The sequence below is a fragment of the Columba livia genome, chromosome 1, assembly GCF_036013475.1.
Source record: "Columba livia isolate bColLiv1 breed racing homer chromosome 1, bColLiv1.pat.W.v2, whole genome shotgun sequence".
NCBI lineage: Eukaryota > Metazoa > Chordata > Aves > Columbiformes > Columbidae > Columba > Columba livia.
In genome coordinates, this window is record NC_088602.1 from 96,597,503 (window position 1) to 96,622,852 (window position 25,350).

Consider the following 25,350-nt stretch of genomic DNA (forward strand, 5'->3'; position numbering starts at 1 on the left):
GCAGCTGCTTGTCTGTTCGAAAGAGTTTTAATTCCTGGTGGATCCAATCGATGACTACTGTGCAGCGAGTGAGCAAGTAGAAAGCATGCTCACAGTATCCTGTAGCAGCATAACATTAAAATTATGCAAACTTGAGGTTGGAAGGGAAGTCCTGAGGTGATGAGTCTTCTGCTCTGTAGCAGATGCAATGAGATCAGGATCCTGGACCTTGTCCAGTTGAGTTTTGAGTATCTTCGAGGATGGAGATCCTACAGTCTTTCTGGTCACCTTCTCCAGCATTTGAACACCCTAATGATTTATAAAACAAACAACCCAGCTAGCAAAACCTTTACCTGTTAGATATCTAATTGGAATTTTTGGGTTTCTGACACTGATCCTTACTATGTGCCTCTGACAAGCTTGGCTTTGCCTTTTCTATACCCTAAAGAGGCAGTTGAAGGTAGTAATAAGGTCTCCTTTCTTTTCGTCTTCAGACCAGATAATCTCTTTTCCTTCAGGCTCATCTTGTGCAACACACTCCAGGACCATTTGCATCTTCAGTGGGTCCATGTGGGCACATCCTACTCTGCTCTGTAGCAACACATGTTGCTTAAGTGGTCCCTGACTGCCCTCCTCCCCATAGCGTATGCTTCAAGGTATAACATGCTAGAAGGGACTTAATTTGCCTGATATTTAGTGTGGGCTCTTGCATAGTGAATAGGAAGGGACCTGGGAGACTCCTGTTCCTCAAGATGCTACACGGTGACAGTAGTGCCGGGCAGGTTCAGGTCCCTATTGCATCCTGCTGCAAAACCAAAAAAAATCTTGACATCGTTCTTGGCCGAAGTACTTGCTATATCTGCCTATGATTTACAGCCATCCTATGCTATTCTGTATTATATGCTGTTGTTTGCATGGTGACTTATACAAAAGAGCCAACACAATAAGGGTAATATAGGCACTTTAGTACAGGTCCTTTGAACGTCTGAGTGATTGACTTTACAAGCATGGTGTTCTTGTATTGTGGCTTTGTTTGTTTATTTCTTTTCATTTTATCCTTTGAGGAAAACTCCTCTGAATTCTGGATGATTTTAATTAAACTTGTAGGACTCTAAAATATTCTGTCAAGTTTCCAGATGATCCTTATCCTCTCATGTGGTTCTATTTCATGGAAGTATAAATACTTATTTAACTTTTCTATGCTTTTGGTGCTTACATATTATCCTTAGTGTTCATCTCAGGATGATACCATGCCCAGTATCATCTGCATATATTTTTGAGCTCACTTTTTTTTTTGGCATATACACATCCAGTTACATTTGAAAATTCATGCCCACCTCTGAAAGTCTTATGAACTGTGGCAGCTTTGGGATAAAAAGGACTGTGTTCATTCATAGTTAGGGACATAAGTTTAAGCATGTGTATTTATGATACTAAAGTAACCCACAAACTTTAAGTCAGTGTATGGAGCCAGTAGGTCGGCTCTCAAACTTTATTTTGGTCTCTTCTGCACTCTCAACAAACTTTTAAATGCAAAATATATCAACAGGAACATGGTTCTGTAAATCTGTAGTATCATCAGAGAATACAGCCTATATGCATGTTAATTTCTAGTATTCACAGAACCCATGTCATGTGTCTTAGTTAAAATTAATGCCTAAAAGTCTTGGCAGTAGTCATCTTTGTTACTCCAGTCTGACATGTGGTTCAAATGGCAGTACTTCTTTCCAAATCTGAGTGTTTTATCAAGTCTGGATAGATAGTTCTTAATGCAGTTAATATCCAGTAATGTAAAAAATGAGCTAATTAAGATTACTTGTTATTTCTTTGTTGTTGTTGATTGAGCTTTTGATTCTTTTTCTGTTTCTATCTTACCTCTCCTCCTGGTTATGAGATGTTCTTGGTATCCCATTTGGCTGTTTTCACAGTGGAGATACACTCGGTTTCTAAAATCTGTGACAGCATCTGTCTAGCACTGGAGAAGGAACATGCGAGAGACACAACACACCTTGTGTTGTGTGCTAGTGTCTTGTATCAAAGAAATGGACAATAGTTACTTCTCCCTGGAGGCTTGGACGTGAAAGAACCCCCCCTTCATGCTTTCATTTCTCATTTTCATTCACTACTTTTTTATTAAAAAAAAAAAGCATCTCCTATGCTTAATTTGGTTTAAAATCGTGCCAGACTAGGTCATGGTAAATTGTATTGATGTTTCCCAAACTCTCCTGGGGTATCCCTACAAGTGAGCTATATTCTATTGTTTGAGGACTGGGAGAAATGTGAGGGGAGCTGGAAAGAAATTCAGAATATAGAAAACAAAGGGATAATGTAGGAACTGAGAGCAAGGATGTTCCCTATGACTCGGATGTTGGACTGGCTCTGGATCATTTGTGAGACCCCTGGCTGCCTGCGTAACCACTGGCAAGTTGTGTAATTTCTTGGGTTCTCATCCTCACTTTATAGATGAGGAGTTAATGGTCCCAACTTTCTCTATGTACGTCACATCTATTTAGCAAGCAATTCAGAATAAAAAATAGTGAAAAATGGGAAAGAGTTTAGAAACTCTGAGCTAGCTGAGGTTCTCCCAAGGGACTCAATGCTTATTAAAAGCATGACAAAAATACACTTCAGATAGTCTGCGCAGAAATGCCAGCAATTTTGAAATTGCATTCAGCAATGGCAAGGCTGTTGAGATACAAAAAAAGCTTTACAACTGTTCCAAATACTTACTAGTGGAAGACTGTTAACAGACGAGAAAAAATGGGGAGGTGTCCAAAACCAGCAATCCACCCTGGTGAGAAATCCAGCTGCTGGGAAGTGGAATGGTGCTGGAATTCATACCAGGTTGTTGTCTCTGGACACCAGTCAATGGACTCCATCTTTTATATCACCCTCCCATTAGCCATAAGGATTCAGTGTTTTTCAACTCCTTTTCTTGTGGCGGCTGGATATGGAAAAGGAGCTTTTTCTCTCAAGTCCTTGCTGAAGAACAATTTCAAATCTGTTGTCCAGGAGAGGAACATGGAAACTCTGCCCAGTTCTGCCTCCTGAAGGTCACCGTTTTCAGACAAAAATCAACCCGTCTACCCTTCCTCCAGCTACTTAGCTCCTGCTCTACCTTTGTTTACTGCTGGGCCATGAGCTGTTTGTCTTCATAGTCCTCTTTCTCTCTGAATAACTTTAGGATTTACCTCTAGAATCAGTGAGCGCCTTCTTCTGCACAATCTTGGGAAACCAGCATGTTTGAAAATGTCGAGAAAGACACGCCATTCCCTCCCTCCACCCCCGCAAATTTGAGATGACTATAAAAAAAGAAAACCAAAGAAAGAAATAATTGGGAGTTCTTTTCTTTGATGTTGGTTGTACTTTTATGATTGTGTTTTTTGAGATTTTCCACATAGCCTCGAGGAATGGGGAAGCTATTTTTTTGGACGTTAAGATTTCAGGTAACAACTACAAGATTCCAGCTGCTCGGGCCTCGGGCTTCGTGATCCTCACCGATTTATATGTGCTAACGTTAAGAGATTTGGCAGCACTTCAAGCAAGTGAGAGAAAACAACGTGTTTATTCCAAGCTTTGCTCCTGCCCTTTGACTCGAGAGCGGCTGTGCGACTGGCCTGGCTGCTCAGCCCCGCTCTGCCGGAGCATGGGAACAGCGGGAGCAGCAGCAAGGATGCAGCTGGCTGGCTGCTGACTTTGGAAGACATCATTGCGTCACGTCACGCTTGGTAAGTTATCTTTGCCATCACAAGAAGCAGGATTTCCCCCCCTCCTGTTATTTTTTCTTTTTTTTTTTTTAAAGCTGGAGGTAGGTGCTTCACAAATTGACCACGGGGATTCCGCCGTGTTGAGTAAAACATCCCATTCGTCAGTGGCAAGGTGGTTTTCAGCCCTAGAATGTGCTGGTTTTCTGACCCTTAAAAGAAAGACCTCTGCTGGACGCCTTTCGAATCCGCTTTAAATTAACTGTTTGTAACCTTAATAGAATTTTCATTTTCATTTTTAATATGTAGACTGTTTGAATGGAAATATTAAAGCCAGCGCAAGCAATAAAGATGGATTGCCAGTAAAATAAACAGTTTGGCCTCTGACTGCACAGAGGAAGCAGACCAAGTCAAGAAAACATTTCCTAAAAGTCACTTCTCTAACTGTAGGACTATTCTGATAGATGCTTCTTATTTGAAACCTACACTATTTCGTAGTTTACTAATCCACTGAGTGTGGAAGTGCTAGTTAATTGACATTTTGCTTCCAAAGCGATACTGATATGACGGGCACTAAGCTGATACATGAAATACAGATTAAAAGTGAATGGGAAGCAACAGAGATGTATTTCTGAAAATCTAAAAAGAGATTGCAAATTATAGATAATGAACAAACATGAAATAGTATTCACATGCGCATAGGGTTGCTAGTAAAATTCTGGCTGTGGGTGAATCACACAGAAAAATTATGATGGATTTTTGTCACGCCAGACTTTCGCCTTGTCTCTTTAAAACTCTTATGGTGAAACTCATAGGGAGGTATGTCTTGCCTAGTTCTCATTTACTGTTGTAAAAGTATACATATGTAAAATACTCATTGGTAGGGAATCACATATGGGACTCTACCCTTGAAGTCACTAAGCTGGTGAGTGTATTTTACACCTATTTACGTTGAGCGGGCTCAGCAACTTGCATGAGGAATATAATGTCCTGAAGGGCTGACTTCATAATTTGTGGCTGTGTATATATTTCCTTCATGAAACCACATTTATGTTTCTTTATTTTCATTATTATTTTAAAGGTTTTTAACTACTCACAACTCCCGTTTCTTTTTCCATAAGCCCTGCTACCCCATCTTCGGTATTCTGATTTTTTAGATTTCAAATCTGGGTTATGGTATTGAGGATCAGTTTGCCAGCTGGGGACATCTGGATGGGTTTGAGATCTGTGCATATCAGGATCAAATCTCTTAACTATCTGTTTTGAATCCATGTTTTCATTCTTCCTCTGCATTTATTTCTCTTTGTTTTGTACCCTATTTCTATGATTGTACACAGTCTTTTGCAATTATATAAAAATGGTTTCCTTATGCATGGTATGAACTTTTATAGCTTTACATTCACTTTCTTTCTTTTTTTCCATCATCCCATTTTGTGTTTAAATAGGTAGAATAGGTTAGGTAATATGTACACAGGGACTGCTCCACCATGGACTGGAGCTCTCAGTATCTCTGTTAACACATGCCATAGCCAAAGAAGTTTACAGCATGCAGAGGGAAAAGGTTATTGTTGGTGTAACTGAATAAGTATTAGGGTTAATATATAATGTATAGGTCTATGTAATGGATAGTTTTTATTCATCATAAAATGTTCAAATGACTTGCAGATGTATGACTGCTGCAGCTGTTGCAGACCTTGTAATGGCATTAGGCTCTGACTCAGAAAGGAGCTCGTTTGCCAAGAGATTCTGGCAGTGGCTACGGCTGTGATATTCCCATTGAAAAAGGTCTTGTCAGCAGTGGAGGTGGTGATACAAAACTGAACTGGAGTATGAGAAAGGGGCAAGGCTGGGTCTAGGTATGGCAGGGAAATGGGGGTTCTGAAAGCTTTCCTTTTTTCATGTTTAACTATATCAATAGCGTCCTATCACTACGTGATCTACCAGGAGAGCAGCTGGAATTTAGAGTCACCACAGATTCTGGCTACATGCAGCTTATGTTATACTAATTGGAGAAAAAACACGAAACACCAAACCTTTGATAATGTAAAATTCTGCTCCCAGCTTCTAGAAAGAAAAATCAAACTACAGTCCCTACAAGCAGATAGAACTGAATCTCACTGTGCAAATGCAGTCTGTCACAAAAACTGTGCAGCATGAGAGCTCAGCTACTTGCTGCCTATGGAGACTGTGCAGGCAGGGGATATGCATGCTTAGCAGCCAAAGGAATGCCATCACCCTATGGATGCATACAGTACTCTGAAACAGTACCAAGGAATTAAAAAAAAAAAATCCCCTGCACATTTTGTGATTGTTTTCCTAGGTCTGATTGAAGTAAAGAAAATAATGAAGATTGACATCTGAAATAGGCACATATTTTATATGTGGGATGTCATACCACAATAAACATGCTGGGTTTTATACAACTTTTTGATTCCTGTGTGACTGGAAATGAAGAAGCATGATCATTTTTAGAGCAGAATTGGAGAAGGCAGTGCAAAACAAAAGTACAGTTTTGACAAGGTTCAGTGGTAACAGAAAGTAGGACTGAGGGAAGCAAACCCTGGAGACAGCTGAACTGTAAATATCTGAAATGGTGAAGGATCATTTTAAGAGTCACCTCTCAACAAAGAGCAGATTTTGTCGCTGCCTTTTCTGATGCTTTAAACTATTTATGGAGTGTATGAGTTAGTTATGAAATGGACCGCTACGCTGACTCTTGCTTTCTATGAACAGTTACCAAGCCATAAGCATTATTGTTTCTGGCACTTTTTGAAAAGCCTCTGGTGATTCCAGTGTGTTCTCTCTGACCCTGTTCAATGCCATATTTATAAAAGTAAAGCTAGCAAAATATACTGATTATTAGAAAAGAGATGCAATCTATATGAACTTCATTTATCAGATTCAAGAAACAAAAATTCTAACTCTTACTGATGTGACTTATGCCTTACATGAGTAAAAGAGAAGGAGTTCTAATAGCTCCCTTCTCCGAGGCTCAAAATTCCATGGATAAGGGAAAAAAGCCAGCCAGAATGATTGTATTGGCTGGTGGTTGGGGCTGTGAGCTGGGACCTAGGTCTCCCGTCTCCCTGGTAAGTGTGCTGCTCACTAGACCATGGTTACTCTTTTAGTCTGGACACTTCTTAGTCAGCAGTCTGCTGGAGGACTTTACCAAGGTCCCATCAGTGTCAAGCAGTGTGTGACAGCAGTGAGCTGTTGGGCACACCACGCACTTCACCCTGCCTCGGGCTCTGCTTCAAATCCTTCCTAAGAGCACGATGTGAAGTATGGAGCTTTCCGATGGATGCAGGATGTGACTTGGTTTGGACATGGGGTGTGAGAGCAATCAGGGTATGGTATAGGGCAGATTTTATTTCTGGTCTGGTTCTGGATTAGATGTGCTTAAATAATCCTACAGAGCATTGTTCCATCATTGTCTGTGCTGGTCAATATATACTGTATGTGATAAGGAAGAACTTCAGTAATGGATGGGTGCAGTTCCTGTCCCAGGAAGCCCTATAGCAATAGTATGAGGCATGTGATCTGGAGATCTGTGGGATTTCATGAATCCTTTCTATGGGAGGAGGCTTAAGTGTCTCCCTAGAAATCTGCACCTACTCTGGGATATAAACAGGATGGTGCAAACCAAAAAGAGCTGGAAAGCCACTGCCTGGCAGCTTCCAGGTTAGATGGTCCACGGGGGAGGTGGGTCTGTATCCTCAGGCACTGCAGAGCTTTGGGAGCGTGCCTCTCGGAGTGTGCCAGTGTGGCACAATGCATCTCTGTGCTGCAGATCCCCAACCCAGGCCTGAATGGGCCAGTCTTTCTCAGAGGAAGGAGCAGACCTTGGCAGGGATACAAGCTTGGATCCCAGAAGCAGTATTGCCTTGTTAGCATAGCGTTCAGTCTCAGGCTAATTTGCCTTTCTTCTCAGCCCACCAGCTAACTGGGGCACAGCATGAGGTTGATATTACTTCTACTGCTTCCAGATCCAAAGCTATTTCATGCAGAGCCAGTATAGGGATCTCTGTACCTTATTGCTCTGCAAGCTGTTGACATTTCCTTTCTTTCCTACAATGTTTTCTCATCAATAAATCTTAGGAAAAAAATGGCCAGAATGTTTCCTGTATCTCCTCTAAACTATCAGCCCCAGGAGCTCCCAAGATACACCAGAGGAAGGCTGACCCAAGTTGTTTTCGTGTTTCTTACACTCTTTCACTAAGCACTTGCTACTGGCCGTTGTTGGACTCAAGGCAGTTTGACCCACAGGTACATGTGGAAGAAGAGACTGCCCTGCATTTAAGGACCAGGTGCCAGCTGTGTCCATCCAGGCTGTCATGTGTGCACGTGTTAGCCTTGTACTCAGATGACAAGAGCTCTCCAAGTTGAGGAAGAGCCTGAAATGGGAATGCTGCCCCAAACATCAACCATCAGCTGATCCCAAGCCTGGAACAGACGCCTGACTGCTCCAGAGGGGAAGGGCTTCAGCTAGGTGTGGTGGTAGGAATGTGTCACATCTCTAGTGAGAGGGTGGATGTGCACCTGGAGGATATGGTCTAAGCACTGCAGTGTGGACCATCAGAGATGGGCTTGTCTGCTTTCAGCCCAGGGGTAAGTGTGCATGGTAGTTTCCACAAATCCTGACTTGGCGGAGACGAGAAGGGGAATATTTGTGGAATGCTTCTGCCCTGAGCTTTTCCTATTTGCTTTTAGCTCAGTGCAGATGTTTGTGTGGAGCTCAGCTTTTCTTATGCTTTGTGCAAGGAGCTCAGGTGCCTGGCTAGACAGTTGCATTAGGCAGCAAAGCACCTAATCCTCACTGAAGGCCACCTAATCCCCTCAGCTTAATGGCCTTCTACTCCTTCAGATACTTCCTTCTTTATTTTTTCTCTACTTGCTCAGCAGTGGAATTCTTTCCTCTTCCACTTGCAAAGCAGTGTTGGAAGCAGGCTGGCTAGCTGGCCACTCTTGTTCCCTGTTACCAACACCTCCTGGTCTTCTAGGCTCCATAAACCCATAAAAGCAGCTGGAAGTAAATGAGTAATGGAGAGGAAAGACAGGTCTCTGTGGACTGAAGAAAGCGCTCTGTAGACCAGTGTTTGAGAACCTCTCATTAATGCCTCCTGGTTATTTTTTCTGCATTTCACTTCACCAAATCCAAATCCCGCTGAAGCCGGTGGGAATTGTTCCACTGACTTCTGTGAGAGTTGGATCTAGCCCCTGGTCTGGAACGTAAAACTAGTCTCACTGGTTTTCTTTTATTTCGGTTGGTTTCACTTTCTGCTTCTCAGCTCACGGAATGTGAATGCATTCATAGTCCTCCATGGTGGGATTCATACAAAATATTCTCTTTTTATGTTTCTTATAAAATAAAAATCAAGATGTGTATTAGCAATTCCACCTCTGTCCTTCAGACTATGGTTTTCTGTCCCTCTGCCCTGTTTTTTGCCCCCTTCCTTCCACAATGAGGTAAAGGAAAATGCCTTTTTAAGTATAACACATTTTTGAAGAAATTTTGCAGTCAAACAACAAGATACTCTCAACTTTTGGCGTCATTGAAGGCAGCCAGTTTGCCCTCAGAAGGTAATCTGTTTATAGTATCTCAAGTGGAAAAAAGATAAGTTGGATTGTGAAAGATGTTTGTTCCATCACCGTGGAACTCCTCGTGCAGTTCCCAGGGCAAGGCATCGCACGTGGGAAGGTGACACAGTGGATTTTTACATCACAGCTCAGTCTCAGCTGTACTTTTACGATAAGCTCTTTTTCCTAAAATAGCAGTTTGTTCAAATTAACATCTCTAATAGCAGAAAGCGAGCAATGTAGAGTGTGGTACTGCAGAACATACAGAAAGGAACATTATCTTATAGAGCTTTGGGGTTTTATCCTCCAGATTGCCTAAAATTCCTTCCAAATAACGTGTTAAGATATTGGTAATGCAGTGACTCAACCATATGTACAGATGGAGTGAGTAGTATGCAGCCAGTGATTCAGCTAATGTACAGCTCTGGAAATTAAAATTTGATTTAACAAGGCAAGAAACATTGAATAAGATATTTATAATTTTTTCCTTTTTTGAAGGAGGCTTTAAGTACATTGTTTTTTCTACTGAACAGGGAGGCTGGAAAAACATAGGACAATAATAGCTCATCAGAAGGATGGCATCTTGATCCTCCCACAGCAACTCCTTGCAGTAGTACTGCACTGCAGTGCCAGCTCTTGGTCTGAGCCCAAGTCCTGCTGTGGGACATGAGCCCTTAATTTCTCCAGGGGGAGTGTTCCCAGCTGAGTTACACAGATCTCCACAATCTAGTTCAAGCAAAGCTTGACATTTATTTAGACTGAGTTAACTCATTAATTTCAGCTTTAAAATCTTAAAAGCCATATCCACTATAAAATAAGTCACACGTTTTTCCCAGGCTCCTCTTATACCACATAAAGTTGTGGCTGCAGATGCGAATGTGCTGTGCCTGCAAACAAGGCGCACAGAGGCTGCATTTTGGAATGCTCTCCAAACAGCCAGGGGACATCTAAGTCATTGACGCGTCTTATTACATACTCTTTTTCCCTTGGAGTGATGAAAGAAACTGGTTTGCTGCAGAGGCCTCCTGTTGTTAAGAGATCAGGACTTAAAGACTCACCTGATTTTTATGGGAATCTGGGGAAACCCTGCTCTGTTTAGATTATTCCTGTCTTATTGCTACAATTTCAGCCTTTATGCAATAATTTATGAGTACAGATTATTGCCACCTGCATGGAAGCCCATCCCTTCACCTCTGTGTAAATGTTTCCTTTGAAAGCTTAATTATGAAAGAGTTGCTGAATACACATCAAGAGCAATGACATGAGAAGTCTGCTTTCCCTGGAGAGGTTAGATGCATATGAATGTTATATTATGCACACACTTGTAATATTTAGAACTTGGAAATTACTAAACCATGTCAAAGTAAGCCTACTTTGTCTAGCAACTGTATGTAGGATGCCTTTTTGCCCTCTAATACATTTATGCAATCCTATTATAATTAAATTGCAACTGAAAGCGTGTTTTGGATAATAGGTTTGGGAAAGTGCTTTTCTCATTTGGTACGACAGGATCTTCATAGCTTAGTATTTGCAAATATTTGCTCCAACTGTGAGGAATGTTCTTCTATATCCGGGACTGTTCTGAGTAACCGAGTAAGGTCCTGACCCTACAAACATATCTGTGCAGGCTTTAAGCAACAAGCTGTACTTAATGAGCATATTAAATATGTACAATGTGAAAAAGTAAGAGAAGTTTGAGGTACTGTGTATTCTGTTATATGCAGTTACCAGCCTAAATATTACAGAACCTCATTTTTACATACTTGTAACTTGGGATTACAAAATATTAAAATAGCATTTCATTTACCCTGCCACTTTTGCTTTTTTAGGAAAAAAAGCAGCTATGTCACCATTGCTTTAAGTGAGTACACCCATACCAGCGGAAGTATGTAGCATAAAACTACATCAGTTGTGTAATAATCCTTATGGAGAATTTCCTTATTATTGCTGTCTTCTGTCCTATGTCCTGTGTATAGGACTCTTGTCCTTTTGCAGAACTGATGAGGGACAACACAGTTTGTTCGGACAATTAGAAACAAAGAAAGAAAAGGGTACCTATCCTTCCCCCTCAGCCCTTTTTTTTTCTTTGCCTTTGTATCACTCAGCTTAGTTATAATGCTTCATTCTTTTCCCCTGCTGCTCTTCTCCTCCCAGCTCCTTCTATTTTCCAAATGTTGCAGGCTTCTTTCAAAAGAATTGTAATTTTTAGTGCTTTTCATAAATCTTCATCTCCAGCAGTCATTTCAGTTGTGATACTTTAAAAATTAAGCTTAGCTTTCAAGCCTATGAAGGCTGTATCAGAGAAATGAAGATAAAATGAAAAGCAGAGACGTCTTGACAGGGCTTGGGAACAGTGCACTCAGTGACTTTAGAGATGGGCAGCTGGAAGGCACAAGTTAGATCAAGGGTGATTTTTAGTTTACTTTCTTAGGGGAACCAGGTTTATATGTTCATGTTATGTAGGTACAGGTATATTTGGGCATATACCCATGTCGTTTAATAACATTTGAGCCTGGCAACTTACACCAGAGAGGACTGAAGCTGTAACTTTCATGAAACTAAGTTGTGGAGCAGGGAAGATGTATCATGTACTCCCTGCGTGATGGAAAGTCTGCAGCAGGATCTTTTACGCAACAGCATCCACTGACTAAAGAGAGACCTTGTGTACACCACAACTTTGGAAGAGATTTCAGTTAAAGTTTGCACCTTAGACCCTAAAGTTAAACCACGAGGAACAAGGCTTTCTTAATTCTGGTGCTTGGGGAGTCACAGGCTTTAAGATCACAGGAGTCAGAATATTTATTGATATCATGAGAAGCACAGGAGGTTTAGGAGGGTAAAGGATGGAGTAACCTTTATTACAAAGGAGACCAAGAGAATTGCTGGGGTGAGGGGAACAGAGCCGTTGAGAAATTCCTACATCCATCATGTGTGAGGGGGAAGCTGGGGAAGAGACAGTGGCAGGAGGGAAGGGGAAGGGGAACAGGAAGGGAGGAGGAGAAAGGAAAATTCAGGTTGATAAACACATTGGGCAAGAAGTCTAGAAACGTTTTGAAGATCACTGGGAGAAGAGATTAAATGGAAACCAAATTAGTTTGAATTTAATCTGTACTTTCTCAGAATCAGTGAACTCCTATCCAAAGAAGCACAGGCAAGTCAGAAGGAGAACAAAGGGTTTGCAAGGAGAATAAAATTTGAAGAAGAGGCAGGTCTGGGCATGGAAACCAGTTAATTTTAAGCACTGTTTAGGGAATGTGTCACTAATGAATGTGTCAGGAATAATGAGAGATGAAACTTGTGGTAGAAGAACCCAGCCTGGCCACAGGAACTCTATTAGAGCTGTTGTTACACAGTGCAAAAGCAAAAATAGAGAAGAGGCTTTTGTAAGATGAACTAAGACTTGCATTGTTAAAAAATCTTGTTTATATAAGTCATTCACGTTAACTTTGAGACCTGATTCACACATTGGAGCACTCTGGATTAGCACAATTCCTTTTCTTTCCCACTCCCTCTGCTAGGTGTACAAGTTCTTTCTCTGTTCACAAGCCAGACATCCACATAGGTCTGACTGTACACGGGAAAATGGCTCAAAAAAGGCTCCAGGAGGTCTAGCGAGAAGATGAAATGATGGTTTTGTTAGTGGACAAACAGTGGCAAGTGTGCACAGGGTGACCAGATTCCTGAAGACCAAGAGCAACCGTGCTGGCTGAGCAGGGTCTTGACACAGCAGTTATGAGGGGAGGACTGAAAGCAGATCTGGCTTCCAGGAACATTTAAGTAGCAGTTTCTATTGCCTGACTACTAGCCAGATCTTCTTCAAGTGGCTTGGCCCACAAGAGTGTTATAAAAAACAAACTAGGCGGCTTGCTACTGTGAAATCAACAGGAAGAGTGGCATGGACCTTGAAAAAAATGTAGAGAATTCCCAGTTTAACGGGGTACAGGATAATCAAGTAGATTCTCAGCTGCTGTTCTGGAGAGGGACTGCAAAACCTGAAACTAAACCTGCGTTGGTTTTGAGCTAAGCTTCCTGAGCTGAGATTTGCTCTGCATGTAGCAACTTTTCCCACCTTTGCCCTCAAAGAGAGAGGCAGAGGTTGCTAGGGTGATCTTTCAGATGTCTTAAGAATGAGGAGCAATGTGGAGATGACAGGTGACCCGAGTGACCCAGCTGAAAGGTGTACATTCCAACCCAGAGAATCTGCAAAGCAGAAAATACGAAAATATCCCAACAGCAAAACTGATAAGCCGCAAGACGCACATCTGTCAGAAAACACATTTCCCCCGATTCTCCTGCTCCTTAAGTAAGAACATTTTAAGGGAAATGGGGGATGTTTAACAGTGGCAGCTGTGGCGGCCCCAGGGAGAGTAGTGGGCCAGGACTGGTTGCCCCCACCTCATGGCTGCCGCCCTCTCCCGTCGTGGCGAAGCCACTTGGTATCTCCCTCCTCCTCCCCCCCCCGCCCCCCGAGGAGGTGGTTTCACCTCCCCCCTCCCCTCCGACCCGCGGGAGGGGCGTGGCCGGGCCCGCCCGGACTTCCCCGCCCCCTTCATCCATATTCATGAGCGCAAGCGGGGAGGTGACTGGGCAGGGAGGTGGCGGGCGGTCGCCCCGCCCCGCCGCCACAGCGGCGGGGCGGGGCGACCGCCCGCCACCTCCCTGCCCTGGCCCGTGCCCCGCCCCCTTCAGTGAATATTGATGAGGCGTGATGCGCGGCGTGGTGTCGTCTCGGGCGGCGCGGCCGGCGATTGGCCGGGTGCGTGTGTGCGCGGTGACGCGTGTCGCGGCGGTGCGGGTCCCGATTGCTGCAGCCGCTTGTCAGTGTGACGAAGATTGGCACCCAGGTAAGCGCTGTCACTCAAACCCGCTCCCAGCCAGCCAGCCAGCCATCCATCACGGCGCGCCCGCCGCCGCCGCCGCCGGCCGGGCCCAGGCGCACCACCAGACCGGGGGGGGTGGTTGGGGAAGGGAATTGGGGGGGCGAGCCCGGCAACGCGGCACAGCGGGAAGGGGGCACCCGCACTCCGCAACTGGCCCAGAGGGGGGTTAGGGGCGGTGGCGGGCAGGCGCGGGGAGGGGAGCGGGGGGAGGAGGGGGGGAGCGAGGAAAATTCTGGAACGGTCGCCGTGTAACCGTTGTCTCTTGTGGGCGCGCGCCAGCGGGGGCGCGCAGGCGCCGCGCGCGCGCGGGGAGGGGAGACCGGGCGAGAGGGAGCGCGGGCCGCTTGCTCGGCGCCGCGCGGAGGGGACGCGGGGCCGGGGGGAGGGGGGAGAAGGGCGGCGGGAGGTGGCGGGGGGGGGGAGGCGACGCGATACTTAAAGGGCCAGCGCCGTGTTGGCAGCCGTTCCTTAGAGGAGGGGGGGGTGGGCAGAGGCTTTCCGGGGTCCTCGCACCCGCCTCCTCTCGCTGCCGTGACAGGCGAGGCCTCGGCGACCCGGTCCAACCCAGCTTGGGGAGTCCTCGCCTATGGCGGGGATCAAACCAGCACGGCAGCTGCCTTCCCCTCCGCACCTGCCCCTGCCCGGCCGGGTGCGGCCCGGGGAGGGGGGCGGCCAAGGGGGCCGCCCGCGGCGGTTGGCCGCTGCAGGCGCGCGTAGCCCCCGTGCCGGCGCCGTGGGGTGCCGGCGGGGGTGGGGTGGTATTCCCCTGGCCCTGGTGCGGCTCCGGTGGCAATGCGGTCTCGGTAGAACCCGGCCCCGGGAGAGCGGGGGCTGGCGCGTCTTCGGCTGTGCTTCTCTCCCCCCGACGCCTCCCCTCTTATTCATAGAAAGCAGATTCTGTTCGTGGCTGGCACTTGGGGCAGTGTGCGCGGTTCTGGCGTGAGATGGTTTCTTCCTCTTCTTTTTTTTTTTGGTGTGACCTCATTGTCTCTTGTCTCGGTTACGAGTAGAGGCTTCTTGACACCTAGATGGAGGCTTCCTGAGTGTTTACACAGCCGCAATTAGGAGCTTGAAACTTGACGTTGCCCAGAGGCCCTGCTTATGATGTGTGTAAACAATAATAAATCAAGTGCTGGTTTTATCCTGAAATATTGCCTCAATTAGCCACATGTCCCGAGTCTCCGCGGAGTAGTCGTTAGCTTTCCCTCATTCCCACAACACCAGCTGTATGGCCCAGAGTTCATCAGTTGCAAATATAAGTAGTTAACACATCTATGTGATACTTCACTCTATAGATTATTGTGCTTTAAAACAAAAATCTTAAATATTGTCCGTTGTCCTAAATGGGAACGTATAATTTTAGAGGCATGGTCTCAGTACTAATATTTTTTTAATCTGCTGCTGCAGTTTGTGAGCCCTTTTTGTCAGTTTTGTCTAAGTAAAAGATTAGTATGGTTTTTAGAAGGAGAGGAGACTCTAGGTCTAGTACAATACGCTTATAAGCGGGTTTTTTTAATGCCATGCAGTGAATTTTATTTTATTTTTAATCACATGCAGTGAAGAGCTGTCCAAACAAGATTCTGTTTTGTCCTTGGCCCTATCTGGAATATGATGTGCGCATTCTATATAAACAGATCACAGAATTAGGGAGCAGGGACAATGTGTTCTTGTCTGTGGATGTTGGAAAATACTTGAGCGAGCATCCTATGGAGGCTAGCAGGAGGATGTAGATAATTTTCAGTGTATGCTAAATGTCTCATCTAATTGCTTTTTTAAAAAGCTAAAAAATTTTTAGTCTTTACAAAAATATGCACATACAGTTACTTCATAATACTACTCCTGATTTTATTCTGGAGCGTGCACTGCACAAAGTTTCACCAGTGTAGGTTGTTTGACTAGGGGAATTGTAACAATTACAGTTTAATAAATTTATGCACCTCGCTGTTCTCCGTACTGTGAATATGCTTACAGGTTGTTCCCTTTCCTTTGTGGCTTATAAACTGTTTACAGTCTGCTCATGCTATGGGATTATATCCCTTTAGTTATGTATGTGTAGTTAAAGTAATATAGGTTCTGCAGCTGGGTAAGTGCTGAAGTCTTGAGTCCTGGTTAGTCCCTGTTAGCTGCATGTACAAATTTAATGGATTATGCTGAACTGGGGAACAAATAGTTGTGATTGTAGCAGAAATCCATCTATGTATTTCCAGAGTTAGTCACTGCTAGAATATCAAGCAACAGCAAATGCATTTTGAGTGCATTTTCTGAATGGTTCTGTGAAATAAAATTGCAGAATTATCCTTTTCTTAGTCTGTGTGTAGCCATATATAATCATGACATTAAAGTCTGCAAAAACTCATCAGGAGAAATCCCTAAACATTTCACATGTGTTCAGTTTGAAGAAACAGTTTTATACTTCTTGGTATGTCATTGCTTTTAATCTGTCCAAAATAAGTAATTCAGCTGTTTTTTTAATGTATGTTCTATTTTTAGTTTATTAAGTGTATTGCGTATTTTCCCTGTTGACTGTTACTGCTTTACATATTTTCTTGTAATCTTATTATTAAAGTATCCACAAGAAAACTTCAGTGTAGGTTCCACTATGTTTTTTTAACATAAGTTTCAGCTCAGTGGTGAAAGGCATAGTGTCATTTACTTTATTTGCAGGGCAAAGATAGGCTTTTATTTTGTATTTGGAAATTTCACTTTGTCATATAAAAAGTTAATCTAATGTTAAGTAATTTACAGCCTTGACTTCTGCTTGATCTAGATACAATTTTAAAAATTGGGATTATCTTTTGAAGATTAAAAATAAAGTTTAAAACTAAGTCCTTGCAGTCTTCATAGAATCATAGAACAGTTTGGGTTGGAAGGGACCTTCAAAGCTCATCTAGTCCAACCCCCCTGCCATGAGCAGGAACATCTTCAACTAGATCAGGTTGCTCAGAGCCCCGACCAGCCTGGCCTGGAATGTCTCCAGGGATGGGGCATCTACCACCTCTCTGGGCAACCTGGGCCCGTGTTTCACCACCCTCATTGTAAAAAATTTCTTCTTCATGTCTAGCCTGAATCTCCCCTCCTTTAGTTTAAAATCATCATCCTTTGTCCTATTGCAACAGGCCCTGCTAAAAAGTCTGCCCCCATCTTTCTCATAGGCCCCTTTTAAGTACTGAAAGGCCACAATAAGGTCTTCCTGGATCCTTCCCTTCTCCAGGCTGAACAGCCGCCACTCAGCCTGTCCTCACAGCAGAGCTGTCCATGTTTTACCTGTACCTGATGCTCCAGAGCTGGAGGCAGGATTCCAGGCGGAGTCTCACCAGAGCAGAGCAGAGGGGCAGAATCACCTCCCTCAACCTGCTGGCCACCCTCCTTTTGATGAAGCCTAAGATATGATTTGCCTTCTGAGTTGCAAACACAAATTGCTGGATCATGTCTTCCATTAGTACAACTGAAAGGAGTTTAGAATAAATGAAATATACATGTTTATTCTAAATACTTCAGTCCTATAAAATGGATATGTCTTCTAGAAGCTGTACTTTTATTTTTCAGAATTTTGTTTTCAGCTGTGTTTTTCTCATACGTTCCCCGTACTGTGAATGCAGTGCTGTAAGACAATGATAATAATTCTGATTGCTACCGCAGCAAGTTTAGAGTTGTTTAGGAGCAATTCAGTTTCTTGGAAAAGAATAACTTCTGCTGGTATTAAGCCCTGTACTAATGGCCAAGGGTGAACCATCCTCAGGACCACTACTGTGATAGTGGTTTTGGTTGTTCTGATGGTTCTGTTAATGTCCTGAATGAAGCAAGATGTAGTCCAAATTGTATTTCAGAGTATTATGTAGTGGTCTGGGAGCCAAATGTTACCTCTGCAAAACTAACCCACTTGGGAAAGCTTACAATAAAGTAGATTAATATTTTTATTTTGCTCTAAATAAGACTAACTTATTTCGTGTGTCTGTGAAATTTAAAATTCTGCAAATGTTACTTTTCTCTTGCAGCGGGTTGCTCCAGTCTCACTTGTTAAAAAGAGTCTGTAGGCTTATAAATAATAAGTCTCGGGCAGGGGAGTATTTTACCACAGCTCAATGCTGTACAAAATGTAAACTTATTGCTCTTCTAAGCAAGAGGATTCCAAGAGCAAGGAAAAATGCTGCTGATAGAGTTTTTCCCATTGCTTACTTGCTGCCAGATGTTACCCAAGTATTTTACCCAGACCTTTGTAACTCTCCCCAAGGTAATTGAATGCTTAAGTATTCATGTTTGTTAGCAAGTTCTTCACTTTGTTCAATAAGATTGTTTCATGTCATAACTGTAGAACATGGATATCATCAAATGGAACTAGGAGTGGGGTAGAAAATCAAGTAATGACACCAAGAATCAGAAAATACCGATCTTTGGTGTAAATGGTGCACTGGCATGTTTTTATGAAGCTGGCAAAAGGCGCTAACTTGGTTACTCTGCCAGCAGCATGGAGATAACAAGTCATGCATGCTACTGAAGGACAAGAAGGAAGTCGGTGTTAGAAGTGGAAATAAACTTTGGGTCTGTTTGTCATCATATGCTTGCTTTTCATTCATATGGACATGCCTGTTTGTTTTTAATATAGCAACTAAGAGGAGACCTCATGGCAGCTACAGCTTCCTCACAAGGGGAGGAGGAGGAGCAGGCACTGATCTCTTCTCTTTAGTGACCAATGACAGAACCTGAGGGAATGTCAGGAAGATGTGCCAGGGGAGGTTTAGGTTGCACATGGGGAAAAGGTTCTTCCCCCAGAGGGTGATGGAGCACTGGAACAGGCTCCCCAGGGAGGTGTCACTGCCCCAAGCCTGACAGTGTTCAAGAAGAGACTGGACAAGCCCTCAGACACATGGTGTGAACTGTGGGGTTGTCCTGTGCAGGGACAGGAGTTGGACTCGTTGATCCTTGTGGGTCCCTTCCAACTCAGGACATTCTGATTCTAACTACTCCAGTCATTTTTTTTTTCCTACATGTGTGTATGAAAAATCTATTTTCTGTTAAGCAGGTCATTTAAGTACATAGACAGTCAAAAGGTGGTTTTTGAAAATGGGTACTAACTGACTGTGATGATCATGTATTGTGTCTTAGCCTGCCCTACCATGGGTCTGTAACTGTCATCTGCTGCAGATGACAGTAAATTCAAATGAAAGAGTAGAATATGATGGCTTACTGCTGGTGTACTGAAAGAGTGATCAATTTTTTTAGACCACCAAATTCCAGTTTATATTTTATGTGTGTCTTTTTGGAATTGGCTGTTTTTTTTTTCTTGAGGACAGAGGAAGCTAGGAAATATGTCTGTATTTCACATCCTGCTTTTTTCAAATTACATAGTGAACAAAACAAAGGGAAAAGGATATTATAATACTTATTACTGAAAAATGAAGTTCAAGTCTTTCATATTAAAAGGAAACAGAGGCAATTATAAACCAGAAATTGGAGCATTACACATGTGTAACACGCCTAGAGAATAGGAGAATGAAAATATGTGTGTTGTGTTGTATGCTTTATAACTAAAGGACTTGAACTTCTAGGTAAGCCTATGATCACTTAATTTATATGTTTTCTAGCCCATTTTTGTATGTTATAGGCTGTGATAATAGCCATGCCAAGAGTAAGGTTACCTGATTATTCTTTTTTTTTTTTTTTTTGAGATGTTGTTTTCACTAGCTTCTTTCTTAGTCATACTGAAAATTGCTGTGATGAGTATGTTTGAGCAGAGTTATTCTGGAAACTTTAAGCTAAAATATCTCAGATTTTTTAAATTACTTTAAGAGACAGTAAATATGTTAATTTAAAGCAGAGGGGAAATGGTTGTTTGGCTTAAGTGCCTATCAACACTTGAGTTCTGGAATTTGGCACTGCGGAGGAGAAAGGGGAAGAGAGTGTAAACATTCATACAGAGCATATGGCTGTTCCTTGAGAAACTTCAACGAATTTTAAGCTCTTGAAAAACTGGTTCATGCATGTTAGTTGGCAAATATTTATTGACTAAGTATCTGAATATTCTATGTAACACGAGTGTCTTCCTGTCTATTGGTCCTTGCATGTCACCTGACTGTGTAGTCATCATCTGGACCACGTAGTTCAGCATAATGTATCCCCACAGCAGTAGGTGATGGGTAGGTTTAGTCCTAAATAGTCTGTCTTTATTTGTGCTTCTCTCCCAACCCCAGAATACTTAGGCAGCAGTTGTACTCATGGAGGGATAAAGGCTGGTGTTTGGGGAGAGATGGGGAACAGAGGTTGAAGCTTGGTTGAAATGCAGTAGGCCCAGAAACCTAAGAAGGATGGTACTCGCAAAATTACGAATGGTCAGAAGTGGGGGGAACAAGAGAGGGCAAGAGGTGAGAAAGAGGACAAGCTGTACATTGGTGTGGCAGGAACAACAGGGAGAGGTAGTACTAGACTGTAAAGCAGAAAGAACATGGCTAGAAAAGTAAGGGGGCCTAAAGAGCTCTTCTCCAACAGTTGTCTAGAACACGGCACGTCTTCCTTGGAAAAGCTAATTGATAAAAGAAAGTAGCAATTCATTTTAGGGCCTAAACTTAGTAGCAAAACGATGTTCATGTTCCACCAAGTGACAGACTCAAAAGAGGGAAGATTCTACAAAAGTTACTGACCGGCATTGGATTTGACAGACGGTTGCAGGACCAGGATTTGTGTAACTTTAGTTTTTTCAGCTAGTCCAAGTTAATGCTTAGTTCATTGACAAGCTCATTATTTCTGAAACCATAAGGGACATAAAAATGAAATAATTGACAACAGAAGATCTTAATCTTGATGAAGTATTCAAATGCCAAAAATGTGTTGAGGGGATTTTCTTAGGTATTCAACATCTTAAGTCCATTTTAAATGCATTTATTAGTTAAATAAAACTCTTCTTCATCCTTTAACTGTACGTCAGTAGCATTAGGAATTAATTCTTTCATAGAAAGAATAATGAGAAGCCTTTATGTTTTTATAATAAAAATGTTGGAAAACTTACATATGCTTAATAAACTGCTTGTTAACATTGTAAAGAATTCAATAGCAATAAAGACATAGTGAGATTGCTGTTTTTTCTGTGTCTTCTTTATGAAACCGCAAAGTATAAACACAAAACAAGATTAATTTGAGTCATAGTTTATTGGGTGCTGATACAGATCATGATTAAAATAGGATTTCCTGTTGCTTTGGTTTAGTTTTCCTGAAAGGATATGATAAAATGTACATCTCCAGAAGCAAGAGATTCACTCCACATTTCTATGGATATTCTAAAAGCTTCAGTGGCAAAGGAATGGAATTGTGTCTAGTGCATATGCAAGCTTGTTTTTTATCCATGTGGGGAATGCTGGGGAAATGTGCAGGGTGGAGTTATCTTTCTTTTTTTAAATGATATTGTGTTTGAAAAAGTAATTAAATATCATTAAGTAGCAAAGTTGTACCAGAATCGGTTCCAGCTGTGGAACTGCTGGTACACGTCCTCTGGTATGTAAGGGGTTCTTGGTCTTTTTAATGCAGTCCTCTTACCACAACAGCAGCAAGGCAGATACTGTGCTGTCTTCTTGATTTTTGCGGTCTAAAACGTTATAATGGCAGCACATTGTGTAAATACTGAGAGGAAAAAAATACTTCTCTGTCTTGTGACAAGTAGATATGTGTGGGGATTAATTATTTGTGTGCTAGGATTCACAAGCAAAAAATGTAAAAAGTCAGTTTGCAATGTTAAGAATACAGAAGAAAACAAAACAACCCCAAAGAAGCCTTCATTTACTATGTGAATATTAGGGATGGATGAGGGAGTGATGGGAAATATTTTTTGCTCCCTCATACCCTAATCCCTTGCGAGTCTTGGAGCAATTAAAGAAGGGAGGTTTCTGTTCCCCTGGTTTTGTTTTCCTTTTACCAAAATTTCTCTTGAGTCGCCTTAATCTCTTACTATTACTTTATAGTGCTAATAAAGCAAGGTCAAATAACAGTGTGAAATTGGTAGGAGAAACTGAGATGCTGCAGGAAGTTTCTTGAATTTGAGGATCTTTTATTAGAAGAATGAGGTTTTCATTTTGCAGAAGGTAGGAGAGGATTTCCTTCTGCAATTCCAAGACCTAGTGGAGGAAGGATACCTAGCGTACTGATGTGACATTATTATTTTATTATTATATTGGATAGGGTTCCTCATCTTTCTTTTCCTTGTTGTTGAGAAGCTCTGTGGTAAATTGGGAAGTACATGAACACGAAGCATTGTTATGCTTCCCAAGAAATATGCTGCTGTAAACACAAAAGATGTATGCAGAATCAAGGAGCTGAAGTTCTTCAAAGGACCCAGATGCCCTTAATTCTGCTTTTGTTACTGTGCTTTGAGAAATTTCTATTGTCATATGCATTGTTAATATCCATTTTATGTTACTGCATATGCAATTTTAGCTTGTAAAGTGGCACATTTATTTATACTGTTTATTTTCATATTTTGTACCTGCAAATAGGAGAATTTCCAGAATTCCTTTAAAATACCAAAAGCAGAGTTTACACAAAGAGTGAATTGATAAAGGAATGCAAATCTGTTCATGGAATTGTTTGTTTGTCATGCTGTGTGACATTGTGTGGTGATGCTTGGAGCGTAGTTTGTGATATAAATACTTAGTATGGCTTGTTAAGTTCTGAAATGAGATTATATGAAAAGAGGATGCTATGAAAGATTAATGGGACAACAAACAGTACATCCAGTCTTGGAGAGGTCTTACTGAATAAAGTTAGTGTTACATAGTACATATGTTCAAAATCCTACAGGCAAAGAAAGGTTGATGAAGGCTGGCAGTGTAGCCTGTATTTCTCAAGAAGCTCAACTTTAGTAGTGAGTTTTAATTTATTTTTAATTTTCAGTTTCTTAAAGTATAATATGCTATCAGTTTTTTAATGTAATCTCATATTCATCAAGATTAATATATAAATAACTTTATTGCACTAACAAACAGTAAAGGGAAAAAAGTGACACAAAGTAAGATGTTCTGCTGCAGCTGAAAATGGGTTTTGTGGATTTTTAGGGCTTGTCTCCCAGGGAAATTGACAGCATAGCTGTTGGGTAATAACTGTTTAGCTGTATCTGCCTCGTGTTACTCCCTGAGGCTGGTATTATATTCCTGAACAGGAACATCATCTTTCTAAAAGTATAATGTTCTAAACGATTACTATACTTTGTAAGCACATAAGATAGAAGTGGAAGCTACCTTGGTGCTGAATGAGCATGTTCTCATTGAGCACAGTTTTAATAAACTTGTGTGCATCAACTTTACATTGGTTTGTTTGTCTTAATTTTACTGAATGCCTCTTTGTAGGCAGGTTGATGGAGATAAATAACCACTGCAGCAAAGGCAGAATGAATCCCTAATGGCATGTTGACATATGTACTCTACATTGCTTCATTATTATTACTTGAATCTGTAAATATATAAATGTATCTTGATCTTAATGTCTCCTAGTATTTGTATACGTGAATGTGTGCATGTCTTCGTTTCTTATGAGCTGACACGTAAGGTGAGAGAATGACCCAAAAAAAGGTTCTACACTTGAATGAACAAGATCATAAAAACCATAGTAGAAACTTCAGCTATGATATGCAAGTTGCCCTTGGTTTTGGTTTCATAGTTAAGTATCTTTATTATGATACCATGACTTTAAAGCTTGTTTGCAAGAGCAGTAAAAGGAAAAAAACAAATTTGTGATAGCAGTTCCAAGTTTAGGCTCCACAGTGCCCTGGTGTTGCCTCCATCCTTTATGAGGTGTATCTCCTCCTCCCTGTTCTTGCCCCCACTGAGATATATGAGAGGAGATAACATGCAAGCTCAATTCTCTCTTGTTTTCTTGTCTGATATGTTCTAGGGTAGACTCTAGTCTTAGTTGCTGTCAAGTGTCTCTTGAAAGAAGGCAATATGACTGCAATGTCCTCCGGCTCCTTCTCAGCCAAACCTTTTTCTCTGCAGCATACTTCACCTGGGCCTGCATTTCTTCAGTACCTCTTTCTTCCTGCCCTCAATATCTCATATGCTGTCTAGAAACTTGCCTATGTCCAGAGTTTCAGCTGAAGGCTTTGCAGGCAAGGACTGTTTCTTCATACATGAAATATTTTTGGCTGACTGCATCTGGCAGCTGTGGCGCAATCCGTTCTTTGCTGCTGGTGTTTCTGAATGAAGGGAGCAGGGTGGTTTTTTTCAGATTTGCAATAGTGAAGTAGTCCTTTATGTCTGAGCAGAGACAAGGAGTAGATAATCCAAATTTATCAGGCAGTGGCCTACATTCGGACAATGCTATAAATAGTGAGAAGTCCTCTATTTGAAAATAGCCCAGTAAGTTGAGGTGGGTGAAAATGAGCACCAAAATTATAGAAGATAAATAGTGTGCAAAGAAGAGAATCAGAGAGTACACTGTCTCCTCATAAGAGAATTAAGAATTTGCAAAAATGAGAGAAGCCCGTTATTTGGAAATACAGGTCTTTGGAAGTTTAAGAGAAAGTGGTGAGAACTTTTAATGTGTCATCTGCCCTTTCAGGCTTCAAGACCAGGTGTATCAGTTGGGATTGAGACTCTTTCTAGCTCAGTATTTAATCTCTAACCAATGACTGAAGCATATACTGCCTTCTAACTCCTCAGACTATCTTCCCTGCTCTTTTAGAACTAGGTTTCATGAACCAGAGATGGCATCTACGTTGAGTGGCTCTTAGCATTTTGTTTTTCTTTGAATGTCTCTGGAAAACATTTCTTCTCCACTATGCAAGGGTACGTTTTGGTTCTCAAGTCCAAACACCAACTTCATTTCACTTTCAAAAATGCTGGAGTTATTCTCAATCCAGTTCTTTCATAATTGGCAAAACTGGCAATGCAGGAGCTTTGTCTGTGTGGGAAATGGAGATAATCTGGTTCAAGATCTCAGCTGTGTGTTTTAGCTGTCATATCATTTTAGATGGTCTTTGTGCAACATCGGTGTCTGAAACTTCCTGTGAGATAGTTTTGCAGACTTTTTTTTATTACTTTTCAGCTGTTGTGTTTTCTAAATACATTTTCACAATCTTTGCTACTTTGCTTTCACAATCATTACTACTCTTTAAAAGTAGCTTTATTATATCAAACAGGTGCTATTAAATTAAATATAATTAAAGTAATTTTAAATGGTAACTTTTGGAAAGCTTTTTAAAATTGCTGAATAATTCTGCAGCAGAACCTGTC

The 25,350-nt window shown here is 42.0% G+C and overlaps 1 protein-coding gene across 5 annotated transcripts in view; it reads left to right on the forward strand.

Annotated features, from left to right (window-relative positions):
* The first annotated feature begins 13,952 nt into the window (after nucleotides 1-13,952).
* Nucleotides 13,953-25,350, forward strand: part of PKNOX1 (PBX/knotted 1 homeobox 1) — a 46,509-nt gene continuing 35,111 nt past the window's right edge. The window contains exon 1 of one of the 5 annotated variants that reach the window (XM_065069046.1): nucleotides 13,953-14,104. The gene's annotated coding sequence lies outside the window, so the exon portion shown is untranslated. The other 4 variants (XM_065069061.1, XM_065069053.1, XM_021286497.2 and 1 more) reach the window with 4 other exon arrangements.